The 24968-nt window shown below is 39.6% G+C and overlaps 1 long non-coding RNA gene across 1 annotated transcript; it reads left to right on the plus strand.

Moving 5' to 3' along the window:
- The first annotated feature begins 5897 nt into the window (after positions 1–5897).
- On the plus strand, positions 5898–24968 carry LOC128645251 (uncharacterized). The gene is made up of 3 exons (XR_008400091.1): positions 5898–6084; positions 18218–18344; positions 23004–24968. It is a non-coding gene; the product is annotated as an uncharacterized LOC128645251 (long non-coding RNA).

The following is a 24968-nucleotide window of genomic DNA, read 5'->3' on the forward strand; positions in this document are numbered from 1 at the left end:
TATTCCGTAGCCATAATAGCTCGGATTTCTCTTTGTTCATGCAGTACCCTGAGATTTCACCAAATTCAGCGATGATACGCATTATACAGGGGATATTCCTTCTAGGCTCGCGCGTGTATAGGATCATGTCATCTGCGAAGAGGGATATATGTAGCGTTTCTTTACCTATCCTAAGTCCCTCCGTGTCTTTTCTAATTTTAATCGCCAATGGCTCAAGTGCGAGGTCAAAGAGGATCGGAGACAGGGGGCATCCCTGTCTCGTACCCCTCAGGAGCGGGAATGTATTGGATGGCGTGCCATTGACCAGGATCGCTGCGCGAGGATCATTGTAAATAGTGCGTATGGCTGTCATGAAGTCGCCCTGTATCCCAAATTTCCCTAGTGTCGTGAACAGGTGATCCCACAGTAATTTGTCGAATGCTTTTTCGGCATCCACAAGTATCAGGCAAGCATCCTCACCCTCCCGATCTTGGTCTTGTTTACCTTTCCTCCAGTAGTGTGAGAGCACCACCTGTAGCTTTCTCATGTTTTTGACAGAGGATCTGCCTTTCACAAATCCCGTCTGGTCGTCATGTATCAGTGATGGCAGTATTTCTGCAAGTCTGTTGGCCAAAATTTTTGTAAACAGTTTGTAGTCCGAATTCAGTAGGGAAATTGGTCTGTAGGATGACGTCAGTAGGGGGTCTCTGTCTGGCTTGGGGATGATTGTCACATTTGCTTCTGTAAATCTGTTAGATAAGTTTGCCCTCCCTTCCATGATTGCGTTAAACAAAAGTGTGAGTGTTTCTGATGTTTCTCCTTTGAGCATTTTATAGAATTCCCCCGGTAAGCCATCAGGTCCAGGGGTTTTCTCTAGCGGCAGCATGTCAATTGCTCTAGCGACCTCTCGGGGCTGGATTGGGACATTCAGTTTGTGTAGTTGTTCCTCCTCTATCTGTGGGAGAGTCATGTCTTTCCAGAAATTTTGTTTCTGTTCTGCACTTACTTCTTGGGAGTTGTAAAGATTAGAATAGTAGTCTATGAATGCCTTGTGAATTTCTGATTCCTGTGTCAGTATCCTGTCCTGTCCTCTGATGGCCGTTACAGTATTAGGTTTCCTATCTAGTCTGGTAATTCTTGCTAATAACTTCCCTGTGCGATTCCCATAACGGTAGAATTTAGCCTGTAATCTGTTGTGGGCTTTAACTGATGTTTGTATGAGGTGCGTGTCTCTGAGGGCCTTAGTGTCTCTGTATTTAATTCTGTTCTGGTCCGTCGGGTGTCTTAGATACTGGTTCCTAGCGTTAAGGAGCTGGCGCAAGAGGAGCTCTCCTCTCTTCCTGCATGTTTTAGTGAGCTTTATCGCGTAGGCTGTCACCACTCCTCTCAGAACCGCTTTTGCAGTTTCCCAGAACAGGGGTACATTGTTTATATGTTGAGTGTTAAGGTCCTTGTACACTAGCCACTCTCCTATCAGGTGTTTTCTGAGATTTAGATCATGGTATAGATATGTGGGAAAATTACATCTACAGGTCTTTCTCTGTGGGGTGTCAGTACGCAACTCCAATGTGACTGGAGCATGGTCTGATAGCGTAATAGGATCTATTTTTATCTCCTTGACCTTAGGGCATAGCAATTTGGATACCAAAAAGTAATCTATACGGGAGAGGGTGGTTTTAGATGGGTGTGAGCATGTGTAGTCTCGTGTCTCAGGGTTTCTTTCTCTCCAAACATCTGACAGGGACAGGGTGCTACAAAAGTTTTTCAGGATTAGCGTTTCTCTTTTGGATCCTTTCCATGGTTGTGCTGGATGTGTGTCACTATTGGGGTTACGGAACCTATCAGCCGGTGTGTGTGGGGCAATATTGTAGTCTCCCCCCGCTATAATAGGGAGGTCTGAGAATTGTATGAGCTGGCTTTGGATGTGATTAAAAAACTGTCTCTTCCCCGTCTGGGGGCCATATATCCCACACAGCACCAAGGGCTGCGTGTCTACTTGTAGGTTGACCATCAGGTATCTGCCCTCAACGTCAGCTACTGTCTGTGTGATAGTGTAATTTAGACCCTTACGGAGTAGGATGGCCACCCCCCTTGCTCTTTTCCTTTCATATGGTGTGTATAGCACCTCCCCCACCCAACTCTGCCTGAGTTTTTGATGCTCAATTTGTGAGAGATGTGTCTCCTCCAATATTGCTATATCAGTCCTCTTGGTGTTGAGGTGTCTTAATATCGCCTTTCTTTTAATAGGGGAGGTTATCCCCCCTACGTTCCATATGGTGATTTTCATGTTCTCTGGGTAGTATGCTTAGTTTATGCCTTTAGAACTGTGTATTGATGTAGTCGTGTGTGGTATACTGTGCTTAGCTGATTGAGTATGTCAAGGTGCACTGTACTTACTTGTTACTGCGGTCACCAAAGTCCGTCCTCTTTTCCCTAGGGGGCAGCGCCTCAGGGCCAGACAGATGCTATCTAGTGCTAAATAAACCAGTTAACAACAAGTCTTGCAATACAACAGCAAATTTTCCCCTTTTCTATCCCCCAACAGTTTCTACAACCCGCAAAGTGCTTTCAGCAGAGAGATAAAGTCCCACCCCCCCCCCCCTCACTTGTAAAGGATATGGTTTTATATGTCCCAGTCCTTGAGATGTTTTATTCTTTTCTTTTCAGTGTCTTTCTGTGGCCCCAGTCTTGGGCTTTGGGTTTTATGGATCAGGAGCATCATTTCTTTGCTCTCTTGCTTGTCGTTGCTCTCCCTCTCTTTGCAAGTGCAGCTTGAGCTGTTTTGGTGACTCGAAGAACAGCGGTCCGTTGGTTGTCTGCAGTCTTAATCTCGCTGGGTACAGGAGGGCTGCCGCTCTACCCTGCTCCATCAGTTGTTTGCAATAAGGTGAGAATTCTTTCCTTCTGGCTGCAACTGTTGCTGAGTAGTCTTGGAACAGGTATATTTTTTTGCCCTCATATTCCAGGGAAGGAATTTTCCTGTAGGCCTGGAGAATTGCCACTTTCGCCTTGAAGTTGAGGTATTTTACCATGATCTGACGCGGCTGTTGATTATTCTCCCCCTGTCTTCTTGGGTCACCCACTCTGTGGGCTCTTTCTACCGTGCATGGGAGACATGCTTGAGGGATATGCAGCATCTTTGGTAGGGTTATCTCTGCGAACTCCACAAGCTGTGATCCCGGGAGTGATTCTGGTATACCCACTATCCGCAGGTTGTTTCTTCTTGACCTGTTTTCCAGGTCATCAATTTTTGCCCATAGTCGGTCAGTCTGTTGTTGCAAAGATTGGATGGTAGCTGCAGCTTCTCTGTGGCGGGTCTCCCCCTCTGCCACCCTCTGTTCCACTTGGGTTAGTCTGCCATTGAAAGATTTTACTTCCGTTGTGAGTGAGTCCATTCCTGTTTGCAGTTGTTCTATTTTTGGTAGGAACAGTGCTGAGATCTGTGAAACAATGGGGTGGGTGTCTATAGAATTAAAGTTCGCCCCCTCTTCAGCCCCAACAGGAGCTTGTGGTGTCTCCCCATGGTTCTTTTTTTTGTCTGCATTTTTAAGTCTGCTCGCCATTGTTCCTGTTTTTTTGATGTATGAATGGTAGTATTTTTGCATACAGCTTTGGGGGTCCCCAGTTACGTTCACCAACTATGTTGTGTGTCTGCAGTAATTTTGTTGTTTTAATATGGGATGATAGATTGTGACTAGGTTTCTATAGGCCACTGGATGGAGTTTGGACTAGGTTTATACTGGTATTTAATCAGCGTTAGGTGAGCAGGGGGGGCAGACCCACACCTCCTAGCCCTGCATGCTGTGGGGGGTGATGCTACTACTCAGATGGGATGCGGTCTGGGGGGTTTTGGGTCAAAGGGTTGTCTCTCCCCAGGTTGTGTCTTGTCTCTTTTCCTGGGCTAACAGTACAGAATGATATGAATGATAAGCCTCCCCCAGTTTAGAGAACCTGCGCTTTCAGAGAGAGGGGGGGAGGGGGAGGGGGGCAGGTAAAGAGAGGGGGCCCTTCAGTGACCCTCAGGCCATTTAGGGCATGTGCCCATGAGCAGGTGTTTGGCTTGTGAGTTTGTGTGGCCCTTTTTTCCAAAATCACACTTCAGTTCTCTTGTGTGTCTTGGACCCTCGGCTTGTTTTTGTCCCTCTGTTGTTTAAATGGTGCTCTCTGCTGTTAAGTGAACACCCAAGGGGTTAATGGCCACTCGCTGCAATGAGAAGTACAAAGTCCCCCCTCCAATTGTGTCTGTAATAACTGTTTAGCCTGCAGGCATTAATAGAGTCACTTCTATATTGTGCACCAGATGCGCTGCAGCCTGCTTTATTTTGTTTAGTGCACAGCAAGGGCAAGATGGCGGCTTTTCCCGCCTTTGGATTTGCTCTCCCTCCTGGACTTACAAGTTGCTCACCAAGTATCTTGGCTCTAGGCGAGGTGCAGGTATTTGTCGCCAGGTTCTTAGAAAGTGTGTGAGTCTCTTTTTTACCTTGCGGTCTCTGCGTGTCAGCTTAGCTGCGGCCGCAACTGCCTTCTGCCACCTCTGTCTTGCTACTTCTGCGGCGGGGGGATCCGATGTCCGATCCCTTGCTGTCAAGTGTCCGGGCAGGTTTGGGTACCCCTGCCAAGGAATCCAGCTCTGTTTAAGGGCGCACCTTAGGCTTTTACCCAAGTTAAGGAGCCGAGAACAGCGGAGCTCCGTTCTCTGCTTCCACTCGCTGCGCCCGCCCACCGGAAGTCCCTCCGTCAATATAATTTTTAATAATTTCTAATATCTTTGCATGTGTTTCTAATAGAAATACTTTACTTCTTTTTATTGTTTTTTATATATATATATATATATATATATATATATATATATATATATATATATAACTAAAGAAGATAGGATCCGGATATGTAACCAATATCTGCATCCTATCTTATTTTGTTTCTGCATTATGGACCGGCATGAGATAGCTGCTTAGGGCCAGACTTTCCTTACAGTTGATACTGTCACCCTCATAGTACCTACCTGACTGTATCACAGAATGTTTTTTTGTCCACCCTGCTCACCCGTACCACTGACGCTTGGAGTGAGTGGCAAACCAGCTGCGAACATTCCCGTGGAGACACAGTAGGACTTCAGAGGTACAACCTGACCCGAAAAGTCATCAGGGACCTGCACAGCGGCCCGGTTGAGTTGGGAAGGTCACACACTTCACCACCGCCTGTCAGACCCGCATCTGGACTTCCCAAGCACTGCTTCGAGGTATGCCACTTATGAGAGGTGAGACTGGCTACTATCAAGCCTTTACTGGCAGTGAGTATTGCATACAGTATCTGCATTTAGTCAGCCACTCCGACACTCCTCTGTTGTCCCCATATGAAACTAAGAGGAACACTATTTCTCTAGGAAATTGAACTTTCATTTGGAATGCACTTGATACTTACTCCGGGGATACTGTGGAATGGTGTTCTGTCGAGAACTCCAATTCCTCGAAAACTGCAATTTGAAGTCACTTCCGGTGACACTTCAATTTTTGGGGAATGAGATTTACAAGGCGGCCTTTGCCCCTCTTGAATCCCCCAGTCGGAGGCAATATAGATAGTGAAGATAGGCAATTACAGTGCCCATCTGATTGGTTGTGAATCCTGTCACTCACTGAGACACAAACCAATCAGATGTATAGAATTACTGGATGTGACGTCAGATTGGAGTTTTTGATGAATTGGAGTTTTTGATAGAACACCAATTCAGTAGAGACTGTACTCACATGGGATATTGTTGTTTCTGGGATTTACAAGGCATTATTATTATTTTCATAAGTGAACAGACAGATAGGCCTCTCTTTACATTACAGTTATATATATATATATATATATATATATATATACAGCACCGCTACGCCATGAAGAAGCCGCACCGGAAGTCCCTAGCGGCGAACATGTGTTACGTGTCTCCAACATGACTCGGGGTGGCTTACCCGAGTAAGCAAAGGATCTGCTGTGTCGCAAACCGGCCCGGAAAGGAAATCCAGACAGTCTGCATGTCTAGCTGCAATAGAGAAATGGACCTTATGTGACGGATATCACTTTTGCATATGGAAGGATGACAGCATAGTTGAGGAGATGGTGAGATCCTATATGGGACCCTTAGATGAGAGTATAGCTCTCAGTAGGATTATCCCGAAAGTTAAGATACACCATACATATGACTGTGTACCTGCATATGAATTGCCTAAGTATATGAAGTTATTAAATCTGCATGAACTGTTCTCTTAAAACCGCATTACTAACCTGCAGCTTATTGTGATAACAGCACTGCTATATGTGGAAACCAGCTTGATATATTTACTGTTGCATGAACTGCTTAAATTCACTAACGGCTATGTTTGCATGAACTGCTTTAACAATCATCTATTGCCTACAAGCTATATTGAATTTCTACAACTAATAGTATTTGCATGGACATTGCTGGACTGTCTTTCATTATGACATCACTTCTCCTACAGAGAGCATACTGTTAATTATGTATTAACTATGTATTGAATTTCATATGTTTCCTTATTAAGGTATTTAACCTAGGGAATTTATACATACATATGTTGAATTGATGCCATTTAGTTTTGGTTCTTTTTTCAATGGCCATAGGTTTGTTTTAACAATTTTTATTGAGTTAGGGTATTTTGAGTAAGTGTTTTTGTTCTAGATGATGGTAGTTAATAAAGTAAAAAATTTTGAATTTACACGTGTGTGCTCATGAATTTTTGCTGTGTCTTTGATGTTTTTACTCCCTGGTGGTCATATATATAATTTGTAGATGTAATTGAAAAGGAAGTGCTGGCTAAGGAATCCTTGCATACTATTTCTACCTGTTTCTTTATATTTTCTTTTTTTAGGGTTTATATATATATATATATATATATATATACACAATGTAGGGAGGGTTCCAGCACACATTTGTCCTTTAACAACAGCCGGGGTGCACTTCAAATCAAAAATGTAGAAAAGTAGACAAGGGGAAGGCACTCACCGTTTTCAACAGTAACTCTTTATTCACAGATTAACGTTTTCGAGGTTGCCCCATCCTCAGACCAAAAGAACACATAAAACACTCATCTTTTTATAAAGAAACCCATCACCAAGCGATTGCTATCAGCTGTTCACCCTGCACGTCCGACCGGCACAACTTCGCATGTGCAGATATGCTACGGAGCCCAGCAGAGCACAAACCAAATCAATCCACATTCCCATCACCAAAGGCAACTTCACACCGCCGTGTACGGACAATCAAACATAGCTAAACAATGTCTTAACCATCATTGCTAATAAGCATATGCACAGCAGTAGTTGGTGCACCTAGTGTAAAAACACTTCATACAGATACACATTGCGGAGCCAAAACCGCTGTAACCTAGCAACCATCAAACAAAAATACTAGCCAGCCACTGACGTATTAGAACACGCCCATATCTTCACTCTGTTTAACTCACTTCACATAGCTCTCAAAAGACTAAACTTCACCCGATCCAAGTGAACAATCACGTACAGCTAAACAACATCCAATCCACTATCTAACCACACATATCACAATAAATAACCTGCCCACCTACGGAGCCAATCAACATACATAACCATACTCATAACACAAACCGAACTATCTATCACACAGTCTTACCAGAATACTACTTCTCTAAAATGTGCAAACATCGCAAAACTTGTTACTCTGCTATATGATCAATATCAGAAATGAGTGCACAAACAAACATCAAGTTACGATTCCTCCTTCTTAAAAACCTGCTAAGTTTCAGTAATAACCACTCATACATTAATATCTCACATCAAAACATCACTTCCAACCAACAAACATAAACATACACAATCTAGATCCACTAACCCACACAGACACACAAACATCCTCTTATATCTCAATATAAATCCAAGGTTTTATCACCACTGTGTCAGTTCATAATGAACTAAAGGTAGCTCATTTGCACGCTACAACCCTTACCGTCATATCCATCCACCCTCACGTTTCATCTCACAGGCACCCATCACTCACTCCAAACCCCAACCATACCACTCATTCGCACAATTATCAAACATCCCCACCACTCACAACAAACACTCAATTTAAAACAAGACCAACTTGTATCACCTTCATACGGGCTAATAATCAGCCTACAAATCCTCATAACTTTTCTCATCATAGACCAAACTCTGTGTCTCAATGCCCATAATAAGACCATCAAAAAAACTTTTTATAACACCATCAGTATAAAAGATTGTGCCAACAATACGCTCATTGACCATGCAAAACCACATCCAAACCACTGACACTCACCCATTCACACCCCACCCCACTCATGCCAACAATCACACATAACCAACAACCATCATGCCCACTACTACACACAAAGAAACATACAGGTCACACTGCCAACCTCTCACTCCAACACTATATCAACCACCAGTATGATAACATTCACAAAAAACATTGGTAGTCCATGGTCATGTTGAGGTCCTTTGGATGCATAGTGTCCAGGGTATAGATCCATTGTAGCTCTTTCTGTAATAGGCACGTTGACCTATCTCCACCTCACTGGAATGCTGGTACATGGTCAATTATAATGTACCGTAGGTCCTGTACACCATGACCATTCCTCACAAAATGTCTCGCCACCGGTTGTTCTGAGTCGCCATTCTTTATTGCACTCTAGATGGCTTATCTATGATTGGCCATCCTGGTGCAAAGGTCATCTTGGGTTTTACCCCCGTAGAATCTGCCACATGGAAAGTGTAGCAGATACACTACATGGGTGGTGGTACACGTCACTCTATGATGAATCCAAAACTTTTTGTTCGTCCATGGATGGACAAAGCTGGGACTCTGAACCAGACCTCTACACGTGGTATATAACTATATAACTGTAATGTAAAGAGAGGCCTATCTGTCTGTATAACTATACCTATATATATTGATATAGATATATAAGTACAGAGATACTGTATATTTTACAATATATATAAATATATATATATATATATATATATGTAGATAGAGAGCACTCTCACTTTCCAATCCTGATGCCAGGGTGCCAGCAGATAGATATACACAGTAAAGGAAGGCACTCACTGGTCTTTTCTTCAAAAAAACTTTAATAATCGTGACGTTTCGGGGACACACTCCCCTTCCTCAGACAAAAAACAAACTATAAGTGACTGGACTTATAAAGCCAAACAAACCCCTCCCAGTGAAAATTGCGCCAAAACAGTTACCATGGTGATCCTCAAAAACATTCTAGTCATGTGATGAGTGTTATTCATATAAATTAATTACTGCTGTTAAACAAACTATACAATATCCACACACAAACATATTGTAAATCATAATAAAAATCATACTAAGCATTACATCAAAACACATGTGAACAAGCTTATGTTAAAGAGCAGCCTGTACAAATAACCATATAAAGTGAACAAGACAAACAGGTGTAATAAAAACATATCGTATTGTTAGATTAGAAATATCAGGAGAATAGAATATAAGTTCTCCTGCTCTCAAAGTGAGTGAAATAAGTAAATACCTGTGTGTCCCCTAACACATATATTGTGTCTCTAAACAGGTGTAATGGTGTCTGTATCAAAGTGTATGTAAACAAGATTATGTGCACATTGTCAGCCCCCTGGATAGTCTGAATATAAATTCTGATTGCACAACCTTATCTAAAGTCTCAATCAGATACTACTAAAAGATAATGTAATGGATACTATGGGCAGAGTTACAGGACCATAAATGATTGTCACTTCAAAAATGATGTACTATCGAGTTTAAGCAGAGTATTTGTACTGCCATATATAGCAAAGACAGGATACGGCAATGCGGCTATAAATGCAGCCAGAGGCTCATATATTTATCCAATACGTGTTAGATACACTATGTCGCAGCCCTATCAGCTTGTTTAACTTATTTAACTCAGGAAAAGCATACCTGATGAACCACGGGGCCAGATGACAAGAGTAAACATAAATAACAGTAATACTGAGGTCATGAAAATACAGCTACAAGAAATGGCAAAGAGATTTTTGGCTAGGGGCTACAAATGGGATTATCTCCTGGCATGCATGAAGGAACAAGATGATCCCAAGGAGGGACACACAAGGGATGATATTCAAAGGATGACATTTGTAACCAGATACTGCCCAGATGTAAAGAACATAGGACAGTGTCTAAGGACCCACTGACATATCATCAAGGATGATACAGGTCTTCCATTTGGCGAATGGGGAAGTCCAAGAGTGGGGTTCAAGAGAAACCGCAATCTGAGGGACCAAATAGTAATAACAGACCCCAAACATTGTTATGATAGAAAAACCTGGCTATCCTCAAATAAGAAGGGATGCTATCGTTGCAGTGGTTGCACTACCTGTCATGCGATGATTCCGGGGGCGACCTTCCGTCATCCGTACACGAATGTAACCTTTAAGATACAACATTATTTGACCTGTACCACGACATATGTGGTTTACTTAGTCAACTGCTCATGCGGTTTATTCTATGTAGGGAAAACAGTGGATGACATCCGCACCCGCATGGCGAACCATCGGTCGGCCATCAGAACAGCCATCAAAAATCATGGAAGTGAACAACTGGTGGCACACCATTTTGCTATCAGTGGACACAGTGTACAGGATTTAAGATTCAAGCTCATAGACCATGTCCCTATTCCCTCCAGGGGTGGGGACCGGGACAATAAATTACTGCAAATTGAATCCAAGTGGACCTTCCTTCTTAATACCATACGCCCGAAGGGACTGAATGTGAACCTAGACTGGCATTGTTTCCTTTGAACTATTGGAGACCTCTATGGAATTGTAGTGGATGTCTATGAAGAAGAAAGATTAGAAGACAGATTGTATGACTTTATCTTTTGAGCTCTACCTATGAGAGTTGACGATCCATTCATCTCCAAATCTTACCTCTTCATTTTGTTCTTTTGTCCTTTGTCTTGTTGTCGTCTCACTATGGGGTTTGCTTTTGTTTTCTTGCTTATCCTTTTTCTTGTTCTTTGCCTATATTTTCTCTTTGGTTTCTTTGTCTTCTTCCCCAGGGGGCGGTCTTGGTTCTTTATGTTCTCTTTTGTCTTTGATTTCTTATTCTTCTTTATCTTTATTTGGCTCTATTCTTATTTCATTTTATCTTTTGCACTCTTTTCTTTATTTATTTATTCTTTTCTATTTTGTACCTGTAGTTTATTTATTTATATTTATTTGTATTCATTTTCATTTTTATTTTTACATTTATTAATATTTTTATTTTTATTTTTAGTTTATTATCTTTTATTTTATTTTATTCTGTTTAGTGTATGTTTATTTACATTGTTCTTGTTATGTTTACTTTTATTTTTACTTTTATTATTTGGCTTCCATTATTTGGCTTCTACTATTTATATTTTATTCTATGGATTTATTCATTTATTTTCTTATCACTTGCAACATTAATTTTGGTTACTCTGATTTATCTGATATGTTGATATGTATTGTTGAGGCTTTTCAGCACTGCTTTGGAGTTTATCCTATAGATTGTAGATACAGTGACTAGAGTTAGGTATTATGCATATAACTGCATTTATAACATAGGCTGCTTCGAGTCATTCTGAATTCACTCGTTTATTGGGCAGTGCTGGGCTGTGCACCAAGTATGTATTGCTAGTAAGGGTATTCCCTCTACCGGATTCTGTCTATCAGTGTGTAGCGTCACCATGACTACCTGGTACTTAGTACAGCGTGCAGCCACATGACGTCATCACACTGAGCCGGCTGTGTGCGTCTCAGATACTCATCGGGCAGCCACGCTGTCTTCCCAGGTATGCTGTGTTTGTGTTTGTGTTACGGGTACACAAGAAATTGGTTCATAAGGTATGCTTTTCCTGAGTTAAATAAGTTAAACAAGCTGATAGGGCTGCGACATAGTGTATCTAACATGTATTGGATAAATATATGAGCCTCTGGCTGCATTTATAGCCGCATTCCCGTTTTCTGTCTTTGCTATATATGGCAGTACAAATACTCTGCTTAAACTCGATAGTACATCATTTTTGAAGTGACAATCATTTATGGTCCTGTAACTCTGCCCATAGTATCCATTACATTATCTTTTAGTAGTATCTGATTGAGACTTTAGATTAGGTTGTGCAATCAGAATTTATATTCAGACTATCCAGGGGGCTGACAATGTGCACATAATCTTGTTTACATACACTTTGATACAGACACCATTACACCTGTTTAGAGACACAATATATGTGTTAGGGGACACACAGGTATTTACTTATTTCACTCACTTTGAGAGCAGGAGAACTTATATTCTATTCTCCTGATATTTCTAACCTTACAATACAATATGTTTTTATTACACCTGTTTGTCTTGTTCACTTTATATGGTTATTTGTACAGGCTGCTCTTTAACATAAGCTTGCTCACATGTGTTTTGATGTAATGCTTAGTATGATTTTTATTATGATTTACAATATGTTTGTGTGTGGATATTGTATAGTTTGTTTAACAGCAGTAATTAATTTATATGAATAACACTCATCACATGACTAGAATGTTTTTGAGGATCACCATGGTAACTGTTTTGGCGCAATTTTCACTGGGAGGGGTTTGTTTGGCTTTATAAGTCCAGTCACTTATAGTTTGTTTTTTGTCTGAGGAAGGGGAGTGTGTCCCCGAAACGTCACGATTATTAAAGTTTTTTTGAAGAAAAGACCAGTGAGTGCCTTCCTTTACTGTGTATATATATATATATATATATATATAGGCAAATTGTGGTCACCAAGCACTCTCGTTATCCATATAATGCCTAGGTGCAGTGCATAGAAATAATATAAACAGAAGCAGAGACCGCACTCATAGGTCTTATATTTCACCACTGATGTGGACTTTATTAAATCTGTAACGTTTCGGGGTTTCCCCCTTTGTCAAACATAACAAATAACATAGTGCAAGTCCTTTATATACATACATAAAACCCCTCTTACCCCAGGTGCAAACCATCCAGCTCTGCCTACGGCGGGCTTCCGGCAGCGTTCACTCCGCGCAACTGCGCATGCGCGAGGCAGCACTACGGAACCCCCAGCAGGCCAACTGAAACAAAAAGCGAAATAAAAATTACCGTAACTTAGCAACGGTAATGCTTAGACAAATATAATGGAACAGCGCTGTAAGGATGACCTCTACTTAATACAGAGACACCCCATATCTATTCTTAACATCTCCTCATCAATAATTTCCACATTAGATATCAACATAACAAATATATGTATAATATATATAATATAACATTATCGTTAAACATTGGCATTTTAGCCAGTTATCAGAGGAGGAGGTGGGGGGCTGGGTATTGACAGCAATATACTGGCTAGTATTTAATCTGTATAGAGAGACTTTTAAATAAACTCAGCATTATCACAATTGGAACAAATTTAATTCAGATTGAAAACATGAAGCTAATTCTATTTACCAAATATATAACAGTATTGGAGTAGTCATGTTACTAGATGTGTGGACCTATCAGAATCTAGTATCAATAGACTCCCTTCCTTATCCAGATGTTAATTCACATATTGTTATTAGACATCATTATCACTTTACAGGAAACAGTGTAAATCAAAATTGGTATTCAATCCTTTTGGAGTTAAAGTGTCCAGTGTGTGAATCCATCTGGACTCCTTTCGTAGCAGTAACTTGCCTCTGTCACCACCCCTGGGCAAGGGGGGGACGTGGTCAATGATCACATATCTCAGGTCCTTGACCGTATGTCCATGTTTGGCAAAATGCCTGGCCACTGGCTGTTCCGAGTCTCCATTTTTTATTGCTGTTCAAATGGCCGCCCTGTGATTCGCCATTCGTGTACGCAAATCGTCTGTGGTTTTTCCAACGTAAAATCTGCCACAAATACAATGTAACAGATATACGATGAAGACTGTTGTACAGGTCACACGGTGTTTAATTTTGAATCTCTTGTTAGTCCATGGATGTGTGAATTCACTGCACTGTATTAGTGCACTGCATGTTGTGCAGCCCAAGCATTTAAAACATCCAATTTTCTTGCCCTGTCTTAGCCATGTAGAGCTCGTATAGGCCTGAGTCATATCTGGACGCATTAAAATATCCCTTAGAGATTTGCCCCTCCGGTAGCTGATCATTGGGGGTCTAGTTTCTTGCAGAGGTAACGTTTTATCACTTGATATGATTTTCCAATGTTCATCTAACACACCTCTGAAATCTCTCTTGTCCGGACTGTATTCAGTGACAAATGTTAATCTGTCCATGGTTGGTTGGTCCTTATTTCGTTCACTGTTGGTTAAAGCTTGATCTTGTGTCATATTCACCGCTTGGGCATAGGCTTCTTGTAGCACCTCATCCACATAACTCCTTTCTTTAAATTTCTGATACATATTGGTGAGTTGTTCTTCCTTCCCTTCTCTGGTGGAGTTATTTCTTACCACCCTCTGGAACTGTGATATAGGTAACGCTTTTTTTATTCCTGTAGGATGACAACTTGTGTAAAGCAGCATTGAATTGCGATCTGTTGGTTTGGTAAAGAGTTCAGTACATAATGTGCCAGTTGATTTTTTTACTCTTAAATCCAAAAAGTCAATCACCTCACAATGATATGTTATTTTGAACTTTAAATTCACCGACAATTGATTGAGATTGTCAAACCAGTCATTCAGATCTTGTTGGGTACCACGCCATATTAAAAACAGATCATCAATGTACCTCTTGAATATGATGATATGACTGTCCTCAAATGTTACTGGGTGTTCTCTTTCAAAGGCTCCTAGAAAAATGTTGGCGTATGTTGGGGCCACATTTGAGCCCATAGCAGTTCCTGCTGTTTGTAAATAATACTGTGTCTCAAATTTAAAGTAATTCATTCGTAGACAATATTCAAGTAATTGTATCACAGTGTCTGTGGGTGGTCCCACGTAAGGATGTCTAAATAATTCTTTTCTAACCGCATGTATACCCTCATTATGCGGAATCACCGTGTACAAACTGGTCACATCCAGGGTGACCAGTATATCAGTGTCTCTGATGTCACTTAGCTTCTGTAAGATTTTTATCAATTCAATCGAATCTTTTAGATACGATGGGATCATCTGTACAAAAGGTTGTAGCATTCTGTCCAAATAGGTGGCAATGGGCTGTAGTATGGATCCCCTGGCAGACACTATGGGCCTGCCAGGTGGTTTGCTCGGGTGTTTATGTACCTTTGGTAAGGTATACAAGACGGGAACAATAGGATGTTCAACTTGTAGATATGATAATAGACTTGGCGAGATCTGATTTTCTTTCTTTAGTTGATTCAAATACTCATCAATCTTGCTCTTAAATTTTTGGGTAGGATTATTTGGTAACTTTTCATATACCTTACTGTCCTCCAACTGTGACATGATCTCTCTTTTATAGCAAACATAATCTTGGATGACCAGTGCTCCACCCTTGTCTGCTTCACGGATCACAATAGAGGCATTCTCTTGTAGCTTCTTAAGAGCTTGTGTCTCCCTTTTGGACAAATTATTCCTGATGTTACTTTTGTTCTTTCTGACAGTCTCCCTCATCTCATCACTGGTTAATCTGGAATATGTCAGAATACTTGGTTGTAGACTTCGAGGATCAAAAGTGCTTTTCTTCTTTAGTTCAAAAGAGGCTACATCTGTTTCTTTCGGGGTATCCTTGAAAAATTCTTTTAATCTTAGTGTCCTTTGAAACTTGTAAGAATCTACCAACATATCGAGCTCATTAGCATATGTGGTAGGTATGAAACTTAAGCCTTTATTAAGCACATCTTTCTCCTCTTGATTCAGCTCATAGCTACTTAGATTGATGATATTGTCAGCTAATATCTTCAACCCTGTCTTGGCGGTCTGCCTCTGCCACCGGTTCTTGTGCCCCCCCCTCCTCGTGTGGGGCCTGGGCGCTCCTCGTTTTTTGATCGTGTGATCATGGGTGCCACCTCCTCCCTTTGCCATTCTGTAGATGTTGATGGTGCCTCATTATCAGTGGCATTATCTGAACTGTCAATAGTCGTCAGGTTTCTGGGCTTATATACCCTGGGTCTCCTTCGTGACATCCTGAACTGCCTTTCTTCAGGGCTTAATGTCCATTGATATACTCTTTTCTCCCGGTAATCCGTGGTCACAGCTTCCCATTTCTTTTCTTTAAATGCTATTAGCTCACCTTCATAATCTTTAAGCTGTTTGTGCAGTTTGGTGAGCCAATCCTCTTGTTGGTCTTGTTCCAATTTACACAGATGATCAGTTTCAAATTGTGTGATTTAAATTTCCAGACTCTTCAATGTTGCTCCAGTCTCCTCAATTACCAATAACATGAGATCTAGAGAGCATTTATTTAATATGCCACACCACTTCTTACAAAACACAGGATTATTCCTGCCAATGGTGGGCATATTTTTGATCCTAAAGCCTTTTGGTATGTGCATCTTCTCGTGATAGGCGGATAAGTAGCAGCCGTGTAGCTTAAAGTCAATCCTTCTTTTTTTCAATTTCAAAATCTGATTGTATAAATGTAAAGGAATTTCCCGTTGTGTTTTTATTACTCTGCTGTCAAAACGAATCCGAGTTGCATCTTCTGCACTAAATTGAAAAGTATGTGCATAATCCTCCTCATTCTCAATGTCAAGGCTTGTTGCTGTCGTAGTTGTCATCGTTACTTCCCCACTGTTCCAGCTGGATTGTTTGAACTTGGGTGGAAATCCTGTTAGGAACGGGTGCTATTGGTGTATAATAATAATAGGCAAATTGTGGTCACTTATTTACTTATTTCACTCACTTTGAGAGCAGGAGAACTTATATTCTATTCTCCTGATATTTCTAACCTTACAATACAATATGTTTTTATTACACCTGTTTGTCTTGTTCACTTTATATGGTTATTTGTACAGGCTGCTCTTTAACATAAGCTTGTTCACATGTGTTTTGATGTAATGCTTAGTATGATTTTTATTATGATTTACAATATGTTTGTGTGTGGATATTGTATAGTTTGTTTAACAGCAGTAATTAATTTATATGAATAACACTCATCACATGACTAGAATGTTTTTGAGGATCACCATGGTAACTGTTTTGGCGCAATTTTCACTGGGAGGGGTTTGTTTGGCTTTATAAGTCCAGTCACTTATAGTTTGTTTTTTGTCTGAGGAAGGGGAGTGTGTCCCCGAAACGTCACGATTATTAAAGTTTTTTTGAAGAAAAGACCAGTGAGTGCCTTCCTTTACTGTGTATATATATATATATATATATATATATATATATATATATATATTAGAGTGTAAAACAGCACAACTGAACATAGGAATGTGAGGTATTCCTAACACCTTCGGCTTTATTGCAGCCTCGGGTTAGAATGGGAGCAATAAATAAAAAGGCTTTTTGTAGCATCCCCTAGAGAGGTCTTTAGGGAGAGGCAGTTATTGTGGTTGTGATATCCAAAGTCCTGATTTGAGTGCGCCTGAATCTTTTGCTCTTACAGTAGCTGTTTAATTTCAACTTGTAATACGTGCGTTAATCCGGCGATGATAATTTTTTAAATTGAGCTCAGTTAGTGCTCAAGCAAAAAATAAAATAAAAAAATGAGCGCACCACTTGTAATCTGGGCCTTAGTGTTTAATGTCCCTTTAATAGACACAATCCATTCAGTGTTTAAGAAATAGTCAGTTGTGCTATTTTACACTCTAATTAATTTTTAAACACATGGTTAAAAAATGATTTGTACCACAGGAATAAGTCCTTTGATGACAAATGGTTCAGAAATCTTCAAGTGGGGTATGCAATTTCAGAACTCAAATGCTTAGTTCTGGGGTCATCAGTTAATATAAATCATGCTGTAATTAATACTATCAGATTTTTTATTTTTTGAGAGGGGTATCCTGGGTGACACCCTCCAGGGGGTGACACCAAAAAATTTTTTTTTTTTTTTCAATTTGATTGAAATTCAAAGAAATACAAAGTTGAGATGCATAGATTTTTTTTCAACAAATAGTTTTCCCAGCTGCTTTTGCTTGTTTGTACTTTGCTTCTCCCCTGCCCAATTTCTCTATGAATGTTGTGGGTGTGCCGTGGGGCTTGCAAAGTTGTGCTGCTAGCCTTAACCTGCCTGCCTATCTGTGCTCACTGCTCAGTGACATGTGGAGCAGTGGAGTCACTCACTGCTGTGCTGTCTCTCTAAACAGGAACTGGGAAATCGTGAGGGGATGCCTGGCACCTGACCGCATGACTGTTTGACACTGTCTCTAAAGAGCCACGTATGATGCCCACCAGACCTTTACGGTTACGGTACACTAAGTGCACACTGAACAGGTAGGAGGGTGGGTGGGGGTCTGGGGGTGAGCAGAGTGCAGAGGTGATTGGCCATAAGAAGCGGTAGGCACGCGGCCCGGGGCTGTGCACTGACAGACTTGGAACAGAGTCAGAGAGCAGAATTTTCATAGTTTGCGCGCCTAAACCTTTTCTTCAGTGATTTATTTTAGAGTGCTCTGTTTTTCTTTCTTTTGATGCTCTGCTGAGCCAGAGAGCAGCTCTAAAGCATGAGCTTTATAATTAATGCAGTGCAGTTTACATATTTTGTATGTGTGTGTCTGAGTTTTTGTGTGTGTGTGTGTCAGTGTTTTTGTGTGTGTGTTTTTGTGTGTGTGTCTGAGTGTGTTTCCGAGTGTTTGTGTGTGCATTTGAGTGTGTTTTTAAGTTTGTCTCAGTGTTTGTATGCGTGTGTGCCTGTGTTTTTGTGTGTTTCTGCTTTCTGGGGTGGGGGGGGGTGACACCATAACTTACCTCACCGGGTGACACCAATCCTAGTGACGCCACTGACTGTTGCAGTTGGTTTCTTAAATATTCATAACGTTTACATCAATTTTGTTATATACTTTCAAAACACTACAAAATATGTTTTGCTTTTCTCTACTCAACTAGCTAAAATGGTAAATCTATTTTTCTATTTTTCTTTTTTTTATTTCTTGATATATTTCCTCATTATCAAATCCTAATTACATTTCATAACATACTAATCTGAATATTTTAAATTTGGTAGATTTAAAATCTGGAATTTTAGCCCTCAGCTAGAGCTGATGTTTTCAAATCACACTTTTATTCTGTTCAGTAGGTGAAATGGAATGCGGGAAATTGTGAGACACTGGATATAAACTGGAAAGCTATTTCCAATCATCTACATTACGAGTTTTACATTATGAGCGGCTCAGTGCTAACTTGCAAGTTATTTCCACCGCTCACCTCCCTATAGCGCTGCTATTACAGGTTTGCAAAAACCCGGCGTTAGCAGGCAATATGGCAGCGTTGAGCAAAATTGAGCTTCATACCGCACTCAAATACCAGTGCTGCTTTGAGATGGTTTTACGTGCTCATGCACAATTTCCCCATAGGCATCAATGGGGAGAGCCGGCTAAAAAAGCCTAACACCTGCAATAAAGAAGCATAAAGCTCTGTAACTTAGCCCCATTCATTCCCAACTAATAGTTACATTGTAGCTAGCTTAGGTTTTATTTTTATTTCACAGCTAAGTTTGTATTTATTTTAACTAGGTAGAATAGTTAGTAAATATTTATTAACTATTCACTAACTACCTAGTTAAAATATATGCAAACTTACCTGTAAAATAAAACCTAACCGGTCTTACACTAACACCTAACCTTACACTACAATTAAATCAATTACATTAATTAAATACAATTAACTAAATTACAAAAAATAATTTAAAAAAACCTAGCCTATACTGAACTGCCAATAGCCCTTAAAAGGACCTTTTGAGGGGCATTGCCCCAAAGAAATCAGCTCTTTTACCTATAAAAGCGCAAATACAAGAATAAAACGTACAGGATTAAAAACAAACTAAGCAAGGTGTGAATATATCACCATGGAAGTCTCCCCCAAGCTGAAGACAGAACAGACACAGCCAGATTCACAAGAACCTCCAGCGCTATGTAGATTTGTCCTATATATATATATATATATATATATATATATATATATATAGACTTCAATTAAGTGCACTCTCACTTGCCAACCCAGACACAGACCAGGGTGCTTAACGAAATATTCAATCTGGATAGGGATAAGCACTCACTGGATTTCAATACAACAAATATTTATTCGGCAGTGACGTTTCGGGGCATTCACCCCTTCCTGGTCTGAGGAAGGGGTGAATGCCCCGAAACGTCACTGCCGAATAAATATTTGTTGTATTGAAATCCAGTGAGTGCTTATCCCTATCCAGATTATATATATATATATATATATATATATATATATATATATATATATTCTATCACCTACCCAAGGTGCATAAGGCCCTTGTGGATCTCTCGGGTAGGCCCATAATATCAGGGGTCGGTTCCCTAACAAGCAATTTATCTGTCTATATTGACCACTTCCTACAACCGTTAGTCAAGGGAACAAAATCTTATATTAAAGATACTACTCATGCAATCAAAATTTTTGAAGGCATGAATTGGGAAGAGTCATTTCTATGGATAACGTGCGATGTTAGCACGTTATATACATGCATTCCGCACACTGCGGGGATAAAAGCAATAGAAAAAAAGTTAATTAGTAGCTTTCTCACATCAGCACAAATTAAATTTATCCTAACTGGAATTGATTTTATCTTATCACATAACTATTTTCAATTTGATTCCAAGTTCTATGTACAGAAACAGGGTACTGCGATGGGGACGACCTTTGCCCCATCGTATGCCAATCTGTACATGGATCACTTTGAAAATTTGGCATAATAACCCCTACATTGAACATCTTGTACAATATTTCAGGTACATAGACAATATTATTATCGTCTGGAAGGGGGACAATACTCAAACCAATTCATTTCTTGAATACATCAATAATAACAATATGCATTTAATATTTACTAGTAATATACAATATAAAGAAATAGAGTTTTTGAATCTCACTCTCTTCATTGATTCAGTTAATAAAATAGCCGTAAAAAATTATAGAAAACCTACAGACAAAATAGTTTTCTCAATGCTAAGAGTGGTCACCTACATAGATAGAAGACAAGTATACCTTTAAGGCAATATCAGAGAATTAGGAGAAATTGTATCTATATGAGTGACTATCACACGGAAGCAAATTTACTAGATAGAATTTTTATAGATAAAGGATATGACCCCAGTTTAGTACATGAAGTTAAATATAAGGTATCCAACATGAATAGAAATGACATGCTGAACCCCATTGGTAGGGAAAATACGACTGAATTGGAGGATGTAAGATTTATTACCACCTTCAGCCAGGGAAGCAAAGATATTGAGAGGATCCTTAACAAACACTGGTCAGTCCTAACCAGTGATCCTATTTTAGAAAAAGTACTGCCAAACAAACCACTAGTTACTTTTAAAAAGAATAGGGACCTTAAATGTATTCTAGCTCCATCCAAACTAAGGTCAGAAATTGTAAATAAAACTATTCCTGAAACTAACTGGTTAAGAAGGGGTAATGGAACTTGGCCATGTAATACCAGTAAATGTTGGATGTGTAAACATATTAAGAAAGGGGATACATTTAACAATGTTAATAATACTAAAACCTATAAGGTGAACAACAAGTTTACGTGCAAATCAGTATTTGTAGTTTACTTACTCACTTGTGAATGTAATTGTTTCTATGTGGGGAGAACCTAGCGAATGATCAGAACAAGGTTCAATGAACACTGGAACAATATTAAGAACAAAATTTATTCTGATTCTGATCCAAAAAGTTTAAGAGTCTGTGTCTTGGATTGGATTGCTCCAAATGTGTCCAATAATAGGTTAAAAGCATTACGCCAATGAGAAACATATTGGATACATGAGTTAAGAACTTTGAACTCTTCCAGTAGGTTAGGACTAAATAAAGATCTAGATTTACAGGCCTTTATGTAATTTCATGGGAACGCATTCAGGTATATTTTTCATTACATTTCCAGCTTGAATAAGTGAATAATATGAATTTCCATTCAAAGAATGTACTCTTTCTACATATACCATTTTTGTTCATAATAGTTGTATTAACAAATATACTTTCGTCATTCCAAACTGGTTATGATAATGAAAAAGAGACCGTCTTATCACATAGGTTCATTACACCTTAGTTTTAGGACAGTCTAGGATTCTAATGCAATTTAGAAGAACATTGCATTGCATTGTAGTTTCTATTACTTTTTATATGTTGGGTACATCCATAATATTTTCGTGTACTTTCAGGGTGTTTCATAACTGAAGATCCTAGCATAATGGAATTAGTTATTTATCCTGAATTCATTTTAAATGTAATTTAAAGTATGCTTTTTTTCTTTTAAAGTAAGTTTTGTCTAACGATAATGTTTTTTATACATGTATGTTCCCTATGTTGCTAATTAGACCTGGTAGCGTATACATCCCTTAGTAAGGTGTATCTCACATACAGTGTGCGATTTTTAATTACAATACTGCTATCGGATGCTATTATAGGTTTAAGTAATGAGTCTTGTTCAGTGGGTGTGTCAGGGTCTTAGGACGCTCCTGATGGTTACCCTTTGAGTTATACACTGACTCGCAATCATACTGATTGACACTCCCGCTGACCAATCAAGGCTCACCATTAATACCGGCATTAGGTACATCAGCACTATTTAAGTTAGCAAATTGGGCTGACATGTAATTCAACCACTTGACAAAGTCTGGTGGAGACCAGAGGAAATGCGTTGAGGCATACAAGCTCTCCCCACTTACAGGCTCTGGAACAGCTGACCGGCTGTAGGACAAATCTACATAGCGCTGGAGGTTCTCGTGAATCTGACTGTGTCCGTTCTGTCTTTAGCTTGGGCGAGACTTCCATGGTGATATATTCACACCTTGCTTATTTTGTTTTTAATCCTGTACGTTTTATTCTTGTATTTGCGCTTTCATTGTCTAGTAAAAACTTTTACTCTTAGAGTGTGTTGCGCTCTTGTTCTTTTGTTTTTTCCAGTTATTCACATCAAAGGAGACACCAGAGACCCTTTTGCCACATAGAGCAGCACCGACATCAAGCACCTTATTTACAGCAGTGACGACAGGGGTTCAGTCTTTGAGGACACGTATCACCAATACCCTGCACTGCTTTGAACTGTGAACAGATCTTTTATTACGAACATCTTCATCAAGGTCAGGCAAACCTACTTGTATTATAAGGAACTGGTTTTTTGGGACATTATCAGATCCCCCTTATTTTGTATCCATAGACTATCACAATCCCTGTGCAAGGGACGTGGTGACGTTGGTTGCCGTTTTTGTACCTTTACTACAACATTTATTTATTTTACCTATTTAGGTATTTTACATGTATCTGCACACTATTTGATTACTGAGGGAAGCTCTTTTTGTTCTTAGCTTGTTGTAATTGTAGTGTAAGGTTAGGTGTTAGTGTAAGACAGGTTAGGTTTTATTTTACAGGTAAGTTTGTATTTATTTTAACAAGGTAGTTAGTAAATAGTTAATAACTATTTATTAACTATTCTACCTAGTTAAAATAAATACAAACTTAGCTGTGAAATAAAATTAAAACCTAAGCTAGCTACAATGTAACTATTAGTTATATTGTAGCTAGTTTAGGGTTTATTTTATAGATAAGTATTTAGTTTTAAATAGGAAATATTTAGGTATTAATTGTAATTTTTATTTAGATTTATTTTAATTATGTTAAATTTAGTGGGTGTTAGGGTTAGGGTTAGACTTAGGGTTAGGTTTAGGGGTTAATAACTTTAGTATAGTGGCGGCAATTTTGGGGGCAGCAGATTAGAGGTTAATAATATTTAACTAGTGTTAGCGATGCAGGAGTATGGCAGTTTAGGGGTTAATTTGTTTATTATAGAGGCGGCGATGTCGGGAACAGCAGATTAGGGGTTAATAATTTTATTTTAGTGTTTGCGATGCTGGAGGGCCTCGGTTTAGGGGTTAATAGGTAGTTTATGGGTGTTAGTGTACTTTTTAGCACTTTAGTTATGAGTTTTATGTTACGGCTTTGTAGCGTAAAACTCATAACTACTGACTTTTAGTTTAGAGTACGGATCTTGGCGGTATAGGGTGTACTGCTCACTTTTTGGCTGGACAGGCAAACTCGTATTACCGGCGCTATGGAAGTCCCATTGAAAAAGGACTTTTTGAAAGCTGCGGTAGTTACTTTGCGTTACGGCCAAAAAGACTCGTAATACCAGCGGTAGTGAAAATGCAGCATTATGAGGCTTTTTCAATCATAACACAAAACTTGTAATCTAGCCGATTGTCAGTTAAAGAGACATCCCTTCCAAACTTGAAATGCCCATTAAGGCATTTTAATTTTGATAGAAGCAATTGTCCAATACTACTTTATTAGTTAAAAAACAAGCAAACAGTAAAAGCTATCACTGTTGGGTGATGTCTTGTTTCAATAGAAGCATTCTTGCTAATTAAAAAAAAAAATCCTCTGTTGAAAATGTAATATTTTTTCTGGAAAGTCCTTGTAAGAAAGAAGGAGGGGTCTTCTGGTTATAGGTTCTCAAAGCATCTAGGGTTAGATTTACTAACTGTTGTGTGGACATGATCTGCTATAGCGAATAATGACAGCTCAACATCGCTAAATGCCGACAGCATACACTGTCGGCATTTATCATTGCACAAGAATTTCTAGTGAAATGCTTATGCAATGCCACCCCACCACGCTCACTGCTGGCCAATCGGTCACTAGCAGGGGCTGTCACTCATTCCGATCGTATCTGGATGATTTCAATCTGCCACCTAAAAGGTGACTGCTGCTTCTTAACTTCCGTTTCAGGCGAGCCTGAAACGATGGGCCTCCGAAAAAGCATCCGCTTCTTAATAAATGGAGCTCATAGCCTCTAACTTATGTCAGTAATAAGTGTTCTTACTGTTTATCATATTACAACCTAATAAATATATTGGTGCATATGGAATACAA

This window comes from Bombina bombina, chromosome 1 (genome assembly GCF_027579735.1).
Source record: "Bombina bombina isolate aBomBom1 chromosome 1, aBomBom1.pri, whole genome shotgun sequence".
Classification (NCBI taxonomy): Eukaryota; Metazoa; Chordata; class Amphibia; order Anura; family Bombinatoridae; genus Bombina; species Bombina bombina.